Here is a 10,885-nt window from a genome sequence, read left to right on the forward strand (position 1 = left end):
GCTGGATACGGAGCTGGGTACCGTTCAGGGACAAGGCCCTGCAACTTTCAGGTACTCTGTGTCCCCGTACAGACAGGCACGCACACGCCAGACTTGCTGGGTGTGTTAGTGCGCCGGGGACAGTAGCGCTGCACGCTGGGGTTTTAGTCACAGCAGCTTAGCTGTGTGACTTCATGTGCTGGGAACTACCGCGCCGGCCACTCTTGGTGCGGCGGCGCGGCTGGGACTTGTAGTGCGCCGGGGACTTAGCGCCGACCGCGCTTTTACGGCGGCGGCGCTTATAAATTTAGTCCCCGGCTTTTGCGGCCTAGCTCCGCTTCGTTCCCGCCCCCTCCCTGTCAATCAGGGAATGGGACAGACGCTGTGCAATCGTCAGCGCCGAGGGCTGGAGCCTTATTTAAATGCTCCAGCCCTCTCACTGGGCACAGTGGGACGCAGGTTTCCCGCTTTTGGTCTGAGCACGCCCAGGGCCCGCCCCCCCCTCCACAGGACGCCGGCAGCCATTCCTGCATGCAGTCTGGCTGGAGGACGGACACAGGCTCTGGGAGACCCAGACTAGGGATTTCTGGCGACCACACACCCGCGTTTAGCGGGCGGTAAGCAGCACATTAGTGCTGGCCCCACTAGTGCCACAGTGTTGTATTGGTGTACTTTTTCCTGTACCAGATATATATATATATATATACTGCACTGTACGGTCGCTTCTTGGCTGTATACCCCTATATTGCTCTGAGGAGACAGCAACATGTCATCCACAAAACGCAAGGGTGCCAAGACACAGGCTGTGAACGCTGCTTGTACAGCATGTGGGGCTAATCTACCAGCAGGCTCCAACGACTCTCATTGTGTGCAATGTTCAGTCCCAGTGGCACTTCGTCAGCCAGAGCCTATGGTGGTGGTAGCCCAGGCAGAGACGCCTGTGAACCCTGCCCCGGTGACGGGGACAGAGTTTGCAGTTTTTGCTGATAAAATGTCTGTGACTATGACAAAAATCCTGGAAACCTTGCAGTCCAGGCCAGTTGCTCAGACCATGGACACTGCTGTGTCTATGTTCTCCGGTCCCCCTCAGTTGGAACTAATCCGTACTTCAAGGGGGTCCCAGGCATCACAGGCTGAGGGCTCTGACTCTGATGACAGTCCCAGGCCGCCTAAGCGAGCTCGCTGGGAGAGACCCTCCACGTCATCACGCGGGTCAGGGTCTCAGCGAGAAGGGTCTCTATATGATGAGACAGAGGTGGGTGATCAGGAGTCTGGTCCTGACACCGCACTCAATTTGGATACGCCAGATGGTGACGCCATGGTAAATGACCTTATAGCGGCCATCAATAGGCTGTTGGATATTTCTCCCCCAGCCCCTTCAGCAGAGGAGGCAGCTGCCCAGCAGGAGAAATTCCATTTCCTGTATCCCAAGCGTAAATTGAGTACTTTTCTGGACCACTCTGACTTCAGAGAATCAATCCAGAAACACCATGCTTATCCGGACAAGCGTTTTTCCAAACGTCTGAAGGATACACGTTATCCCTTTCCCCCTGACGTGGTCAAACGCTGGACCCAGTGTCCAAAAGTGGACCCTCCAATATCCAGGCTTGCAGCTAGATCCATAGTTGCAGTGGAGGATGGGGCTTCACTTAAAGATGCCAATGACAGACAGATGGACCTTTGGTTGAAATCTGTCTATGAAGCTATCGGCGCGTCGTTTGCTCCAGCATTCGCGGCCGTGTGGGCGCTCCAAGCTATTTCAGCTGGTCTGGCACAGGTGGACTCTTTCTTAAGTCCAGCAGTGCCGCAAGTGGCGTCCTTAACTACGCAAATGTCTGCGTTTGCGACCTACGCTATCAATGCGGTACTAGACTCTACGAGCCGTACCTCAATGGCATCCGCCAACTCTGTAGTTTTGCGCAGAGCCTTGTGGTTAAAAGAATGGAAAGCAGATTCTGCTTCTAAAAAATGTTTAACCAGCTTGCCATTATCTGGAGACAGACTGTTTGGTGAGCAATTGGCGGAAATCATTAAACAGTCCAAAGGTAAGGACTCTTCCTTACCCCAGCCCAGATCAAGCAAACCTCAACAGAGGAAGTGGCAGTCAAAGTTTCGGTCCTTTCGAGGCTCGGGCAAGCCCCAATTCTCCTCGTCCAAAGGGACTCAGAAAGAGCAAAGGAGCTCTGATTCCTGGCGGACTCACTCACGCCCCAAGAAAGCAACCGGAGGTACCGCTTCCAAGGCGGCTGCCTCATGACTTTCGGCCGCCTCCCTCCGCATCCTCGGTCGGTGGCAGGCTCTCCCGCTTTTGCGACATTTGGCTGCCACAGGTCAAAGACCGGTGGGTAACAGACATTTTGTCTCACGGGTACAGGATAGAGTTCAGTTCTCGTCCTCCGCCTCGGTTCTTCAGAACTTCCCCACATCCCGACCGAGCAGATGCCCTTCTGCAGGCGGTGCATTCTCTAAGAGCAGAAGGAGTGGTGGTCCCTGTTCCTCTTCGGGAACAAGGACAAGGTTTTTACTCCAATCTCTTTGTGGTGCCAAAAAAGGACGGCTCATTCCGTCCTGTTCTGGACCTAAAACTGCTCAACAAGCATGTGAACGCCAGGCGGTTCCGGATGGAATCCCTCCGCTCAGTCATTGCCTCAATGTCTCAAGGAGATTTCCTAGCATCAATAGACATCAAAGATGCTTATCTCCGCGTGCCGATTGCTACAGAGCACCAACGCTTTCTACGCTTCGTGATAGGAGACGACCATCTTCAGTTCGTAGCTCTGCCATTTGGTCTGGCGACAGCCCCACGGGTGTTCACCAAGGTCATGGCGGCAGTGGTAGCAGTCTTGCACTCTCAGGGACACTCTGTGATCCCTTACTTGGACGATCTACTTGTCAAGGCACCCTCTCAGGAGGCATGCCAACTCAGCCTGAATGTTGCACTGGAGACTCTCCAGACGTTCGGGTGGATCATCAACTTCTCAAAGTCAACTCTGTTACCGACCCAATCACTGACGTATCTTGGCATGGAGTTTCATACTCTCTCAGCGATAGTGAAGCTTCCGCTGGACAAGCAGCGGTCACTACAGACTGGGGTGCAGGCTCTCCTTCAAAGTCAGTCGCACTCCTTAAGACGCCTCATGCACTTCCTCGGGAAGATGGTGGCGGCAATGGAGGCGGTTCCGTTTGCGCAGTTTCATCTGCGCCCACTTCAATGGGACATTCTCCGCCAATGGGACGGGAAGTCAACATCCCTGGACAGGAAAGTCTCCCTTTCCCAGACGGCCAAGGACTCTCTGCAGTGGTGGCTTCTTCCCACCTCATTATCACAGGGAAGATCCTTCCTACCACCGTCCTGGGCGGTGGTCACGACAGACGCGAGTCTGTCAGGGTGGGGAGCAGTTTTTCTCCACCACAGGGCTCAGGGTACGTGGACCCAGCAGGAGTCCACCCTTCAGATCAATGTTCTGGAAATCAGAGCAGTGTATCTTGCCCTACTAGCCTTCCAGCAGTGGCTGGAAGGAAGGCAGATCCGAATTCAGTCGGACAACTCCACAGCGGTGGCATACATCAACCACCAAGGGGGGACACGCAGTCGGCAAGCCTTCCAGGAAGTCCGGCGGATTCTGATGTGGGTGGAAGCCACGGCCTCCACCATATCCGCAGTTCACATCCCCGGCGTAGAAAACTGGGAAGCAGACTTCCTCAGTCGCCAGGGCATGGACGCAGGGGAATGGTCCCTTCACCCGGACGTGTTTCAGGAAATCTGTCGCCGCTGGGGAAGGCCGGACGTCGACCTAATGGCGTCCCGGCACAACAACAAGGTCCCAACCTTCATGGCACGGTCTCGCGATCACAGAGCTCTGGCGGCAGACGCCTTAGTGCAAGATTGGTCGCAGTTCCGGCTCCCTTATGTGTTTCCAACTCTGGCACTCTTGCCCAGAGTGCTACGCAAGATCAGATCCGACTGCAGCCGCGTCATACTCGTCGCCCCAGACTGGCCAAGGAGGGCGTGGTATCCGGATCTGTGGCATCTCACGGTCGGCCAACCGTGGGCACTACCAGACCGACCAGACTTGCTGTCCCAAGGGCCGTTTTTCCATCGGAATTCTGCGGCCCTGAACCTGACTGTGTGGCCATTGAGTCCTGGATCCTAGCGTCTTCAGGATTATCCCAAGGGGTCGTTGCCACCATGAGACAGGCTAGGAAGCCCACGTCCGCTAAGATCTACCACAGAACGTGGAGGATATTCTTATCCTGGTGCTCTGCTCAGGGAGTGTCTCCCTGGCCATTTGCATTGCCTACATTTCTTTCTTTCCTGCAATCTGGGTTAGAAAAAGGTTTGTCGCTCGGCTCCCTTAAAGGGCAAGTCTCGGCGCTATCCGTCTTTTTTCAGAAGCGTCTAGCACGACTTTCTAAGGTACGCACGTTCCTGCAGGGGGTTTGTCATATCGTACCCCCGTACAAGCGGCCGTTAGATCCATGGGATCTGAACAGGGTACTAGTTGCCCTCCAGAAGCCGCCCTTCGAGCCTCTGAGGGAGGTTTCACTTTCTAGACTATCACAGAAAGTGGCTTTTCTGGTAGCGATCACATCTCTTCGGAGAGTGTCTGAGCTAGCAGCGCTGTCATCCAAGGCTCCCTTCCTGGTCTTCCACCAGGACAAGGTAGTGCTGCGACCCATTCAGGAGTTTCTCCCTAAGGTGGTATCCTCTTTTCATCTTAATCAGGATATCTCTTTGCCTTCTTTTTGTCCTCATGCAGTTCATCGGTATGAGAAGGATTTACATTTGTTAGATCTGGTGAGAGCACTCAGAATCTACATTTCCCGCACGGCGCCCCTGCGCCGTTCGGATGCACTCTTTGTCCTTGTCGCTGGTAAGCGCAAAGGGTCGCAGGCTTCTAAGGCCACCCTGGCTCGATGGATCAAAGAACCAATTCTTGAAGCCTACCGTTCTGCTGGGCTTCCGTTTCCATCAGGGCTGAAGGCCCATTCTACCAGAGCCGTGGGTGCGTCCTGGGCATTACGACACCAGGCTACGGCTCAGCAGGTGTGCCAGGCAGCTACCTGGTCGAGTCTGCACACTTTCACCAAACATTATCAGGTGCATACCTATGCTTCGGCGGACGCCAGCCTAGGTAGAAGAGTCCTGCAGGCGGCAGTTGCCTCCCCGTAGGGGAGGGCTGTCTTGCAGCTCTAACATGAGGTATTCTTTACCCACCCAGGGACAGCTTTTGGACGTCCCAATCGTCTGGGTCTCCCAATGGAGCGCCGAAGAAGAAGGGAATTTTGTTACTTACCGTAAATTCCTTTTCTTCTAGCTCCTATTGGGAGACCCAGCACCCGCCCTGTTGTCCTTCGGGATTTTTGGTTGTTTTTCGGGTACACATGTTGTTCATGTTGAACGGTTTTCAGTTCTCCGACGTTACTTCGGAGTGAATTTGTTTAAACCAGTTCTTGGCTTTCCTCCTTCTTGCTTTTGCACTAAAACTGGTGAGCCAGTGATCCCACTGGGGGTGTATAGCCAGAAGGGGAGGGGCCTTACACTTTTTAGTGTAATGTTTTGTGTGGCCTCCGGAGGCAGTGCTATACACCCAATCGTCTGGGTCTCCCAATAGGAGCTAGAAGAAAAGGAATTTACGGTAAGTAACAAAATTCCCTTCTTTTGTTTTATATATATACCGTAATATATATATATATATATATGTAGATGTTGTGTGTAGTTACCAAGTGTTTGTGTATGGCGCTGTACATATTCTGGGTGTTATCTGGGTGTCGCGGGGGGTGAGAGCGGTGTTGTATGTGTTTTGCGTGTGTTGCGTTGTTTGTGGAGCGCTGTGTGTCTGTAGCGTTGTGTGTGTGTGTGTTGCACGGTTTGTGTGGGTGTGGTGTGTTTTGGGGGGAGGTATGTTTTGTGCAATGTGTGTGTGTTGTGCGGTATGTGCGTATATTTATGTATGCCGCGGTGTTTGTGTGTTGGGTGTTGTGTGTGTGCAGCGTTGTCTGTGTGTGTGGGTGTCTGTGTAGAGCAGTGTTTGTGGTTCCCAGTGTATGTGTGGTGTGTGTGTGTGTGTGTGTGTGTGTGTGTGTGTTGGGGGGAGGTGTGCACCTCCCATCGTGCTCCATCCGCCATGCTGCGCACTCCCAAACGTGCTCCATCCGCCATGCTGCGCACTCCCAAACGTGCTCCATCCGCCATGCTGCGCACTCCCAAACGTGCTCCATCCGCCATGCTGCGCACTCCCAAACGTGCTCCATCCGCCATGCTGCGCACTCCCAAACGTGCTCCATCCGCCATGCTGCGCACTCCCAAACGTGCTCCATCCGCCATGCTGCGCACTCCCAAACGTGCTCCATCCGCCATGCTGCGCACTCCCAAACGTGCTCCATCCGCCATGCTGCGCACTCCCAAACGTGCTCCATCCGCCATGCTGCGCACTCCCAAACGTGCTCCATCCGCCATGCTGCGCACTCCCAAACGTGCTCCATCCGCCATGCTGCGCACTCCCCATCGTGCTCCATCCCCTATGCTGCGCACCCCCCATCGTGCTCCATCCCCCATGCTGCACCAGCCTCTGTCCTCCCAGCATCAGCCTCTGTCCTCCCAGCATCAGCCTCTGTCCTCCCAGCATCAGCCTCTGTCCTCCCAGCATCAGCCTCTGTCCTCCCAGCATCAGCCTCTGTCCTCCCAGCATCAGTCTCTCTCCTCCCAGCATCAGTCTCTCTCCTCCCAGCATCAGTCTCTCTCCTCCCAGCATCAGTCTCTCTCCTCCCAGCATCAGTCTCTCTCCTCCCAGCATCAGCCTCTCTGTCCCCAGCATCAGCCTCCCCCCTCCCAGCCTCCCTCCTCCCAACCTCCCCCAGCATCAGCCTCCCGCCTCCCAGCCTCCCCCAGCATCAGCCTCCCGCCTCCCAGCCTCCCCCAGCATCAGCCTCCAGCCTCCCCCAGCATCAGCCTCTCGCCTCCCAGCCTCCCCCAGCATCAGCCTCTCTCCTCCCAGCCTCCCCCAGCATCAGCCTCTCTCCCCCCAGCCTCCTCCAGCATCAGCCTCTCTCCTCCCAGACTCCTCCAGCATCAGCCTCTCTCCTCCCAGCCTCCCCCAGCATCAGCCTCTCTCCTCCCAGCCTCCCCCAGCATTAGCCTCCCCCTCCCAGCCTCCCCCAGCATCAGCCTCTCTCCTCTCAGCCTCCCCCAGCACGCCGTGCTCCTCTGCCGACACTCACAGATCCGATCGCATACACTCACACACACACACTCACACATCAGAACACACTCACACACATCCGATCGCATACACTCACACACACACACTGACGATATCGCACATACGCGCTCACACTCACAACATCCGGAGATACCACATGCTTCTGGCCATGTGATCCTCCGGCAGGTCCTGGAAGGTCACTGCACAGTATCGCCGCCGAGAAGCAAGCGATATCCCAGGATGTTGTGAGTGTGTGGATGCGATGTGATGTGTGTGTGAGGTGTGTGTGAGAGCGAGTGTGATCTGATGTGTGTGTGTGCGTGTGTGTATGTTCCGCCGCTGCAGGACCTTGATGCGCTGGTAACTATGCTACCATGGTTACCAGCGTATCCCGTCCCCCGCTCGCACGGGAGCCCACACCAGCATACGGCGGCAATTCCAGCAATGCGAGGGTATGTGTCGGCTGGGTTGGCGGCATACGCTGATGTGGGCTCCCGGGGGTACAGTACTCACCTGGGAGTCGTGGCTCCGTGTCGGTTCGGGGAATGCGTGTGGGGGCGGAGCCTGGGCGAGCGGCCAATCCGTGCGGGGGGGCGGGGCCATGGCGAGCCCAGGGGCCAATCAGCTTTGTGTCACCGTGAGGACACAATTTTGGAGCAAGACAGACAGACAGACAGAATAAGGCAATTATATATATAGATATATATAGTGGTTAGAGCCCCTTCCCTATATATAAATTTTATTATATTTATATATATATGGGGAAGAGGCTCTAACCACAGTCTCTGTGTGTATGTGTATATATATATAATATATATATATACATACACACACAGACTGTGGTTAGAGCCCCTTCCCCATATATATAAATATAATAAAATTTATATATAGGGAAGGGGCTCTAACCACAGTCAGTGTATATATATATATATATATATATATGTATGTGTATGTGTATGTGTATGTGTATGTGTATATGTATATGTGTATATGTATATATATGTATATGTGTATATGTATATGTATATATATATATATATGTGTATATATATATATATATATATATGTATATATATAATGTATATATATAATGTATATATATATACTGACTGTGGTTAGAGCCCCTTCCCCATATATATATATATAAATACAATATAATATGTAGGGAAGCGGCTCTAACCACTAATTATATATATATACATATATAAAGTGGTTAGAGTTCCTTCCCTACATATTATATTGTATTTATATATATATGGGGAAGGGGCTCTAACCACAGTCAGTGTGTGTGTATATATATATATATATAATATATATTAAACATATATCTGGTTAGAGCCCCTTCCCCCTATATATATATATATATATATATATATGACTATGCTTAGAGCCCCCCCCCATATGTATATACACTGTTCACAGAGCCACAACACATATACACCTAGACTGGAAGATCAACGCTCTCCTCTCCTGACATCCTCTGTGCTGCTGTGGACCTGCTCCTTCCTCTGTGTCTGTCTGTGAGCTCCTGTCAGATCAGCACTCACCTCCCCTGACATCCTGTGTGCTGCTGTGGACCTGCTCCTTCTTCTGTGTCTGTCTGTGAGCTCCTGTCAGATCAGCGCTCATCTCTCCTGACATCCTCTGTGCTGCTGTGGACCTGCTCCATCCTCTGTGTCTGTCTGTGAGCCTCCTGTCAGAATCTGTGCTCTCCTCTCCTGACATCCTCTGTACTGCTGTGAACCTGCTCCTTCCTCTGTGTCTGTCTGTGAGCTCCTGTCAGATCAGCGCTCACCTCCCCTGACATTCTCTGTGCTGCTGTGGACCTGCTCCTTCCTCTGTGTCTCTGTGAGCTCCTGTCAGATCAGCGCTCACCTCCCCTGACATCCTCTGTGCTGCTGTGGACCTGCTCCTTCCTCTGTGTCTGTCTGTGAGCTCCTGTCAGATCAGCACTCACCTCCCCTGACATCCTCTGTGCTGCTGTAGACCTGCTCCTTCCTCTGTGTCTCCGTGAGCTCCTGTCAGATCAGCACTCACCTCCCCTGACATCCTGTGTGCTGCTGTGGACCTGCTCCTTCCTCTGTGTCTGTCTGTGAGCCTCCTGTCAGAATCTGTGCTCTCCTCTTCTGACATCCTCTGTGCTGCTGTGGACCTGCTCCTTCCTCTGTGTCTGTCTGTGAGCTCCTGTCAGATCAGCGCTCACCTCCCCTGACATTCTCTGTGTTACTGTGGACCTGCTCCTTCCTCTGTGTCTGTCTGTGAGCTCCTGTCAGATCAGCGCTCACCTCCCCTGACATCCTCTGTGCTGCTGTGGACCTGCTCCTTCCTCTGTGTCTGTCTGTGAGCTCCTGTCAGATCAGCGCTCACCTCCCCTGACATTCTCTGTACTCCTGCTCAAGAACACATTTCTCGTTTTGGCAAAAAATAAAAATGTTTTCTTTTCTGTGTACAACAGTTGTAAATAAAAAAGAAATTGTTTTACAATTGGATTGATGCCTTTTTATTTTTCAACCAACAAAACGTTTGTTTGCTACGACTGTATTTATTTTAATATATACAAGAAAAATAAGTCCGGCACTCAAAACGGGACAACAAGAAAAAGTAGAATCCAGATGTTTTTTGCTCTGTATTAATTTTTATTCTTTTGATTATTGCTACAATTTTTTCTTTTTATGTCCATCAGTAATAATGGTATCAACGTTTCGACAGAATCTGTCTTTTTTCCAAGACTGTCAGTAGGGACAAGTGAAAAGCAGAGAAAAAGCAATTGAATACGTATTTGACTCGATGAAAAGCGAAAGCACTATGTCCAGGGATCAAAAGAATAGGTGAAACACCTTGTGAATTACAAAACCAGAAGAAACATCCAGAATATAGCGTTATGCAATTTGCTATGCAAATGGTAAACAGAAGAGGAAGTAAGGGGGTGGCAGCACCCGCCGCCGCAGCTCACCCAGCGATGCCTGCCGCCGCAGCTCACCCAGCGATGCCCGCCGCCACAGCTCACAAGGCGATGCCCGCCGCCACAGCTCAGCCAGCGATGCCCGCCGCCACAGCTCACCCAGCGATACCCGCCGCCGCAGCTCACCCAGCGATGCCCGCCGCCACAGCTCACCCCAGCTCTGTGTGTGTGTGTGTGTGTGTGTGTGTGTGTGTGTGTGTGTGTGTATGTGTGGCACAAGATCCCCATTCGGGGTGATGTGTGTGTGTGTGTGGCACAAGGTCCCCATTCGGGGTGATGTGTGTGTGTGTGTGTGTGTGGCACAAGGTCCCCATCAGGGGTGATGTGTGTGTGTGTGTGGGTGGCACAAGGTCCCCATCAGGGGTGATGTGTGTGTGTGTGTGTGTCGCAAGGTCCCCATCAGGGGTGATGTGTGTGTGTGTGTGTGTGGCACAAGGTCCCCATTCGGGGTGATGTGTGTGTGTGGGTGTGTGGCAGAAGGTCCCCATTCGGGGTGATGTGTGTGTGTGTGTGTGTGTGGCACAAGGTCCCCATCAGGGGTGATGTGTGTGTGTGTGGCACAAGGTCCCCATCAGGGGTGATGTGTGTGTGTGTGGGTGGCACAAGGTCCCCATCAGGGGTGATGTGTGTGTGTGTCACAAGGTCCCCATCAGGGGTGATGTGTGTGTGTGTGTGTGTGTGTGTGTGTGTGTGTGTGTGTGTGTGTGTGTGTGTGTGTGTGTTGCACAAGGTCCCCATCAGG

This window comes from Anomaloglossus baeobatrachus, chromosome 8 (assembly GCF_048569485.1).
Source record: "Anomaloglossus baeobatrachus isolate aAnoBae1 chromosome 8, aAnoBae1.hap1, whole genome shotgun sequence".
NCBI classification, from domain to species: Eukaryota; Metazoa; Chordata; class Amphibia; order Anura; family Aromobatidae; genus Anomaloglossus; species Anomaloglossus baeobatrachus.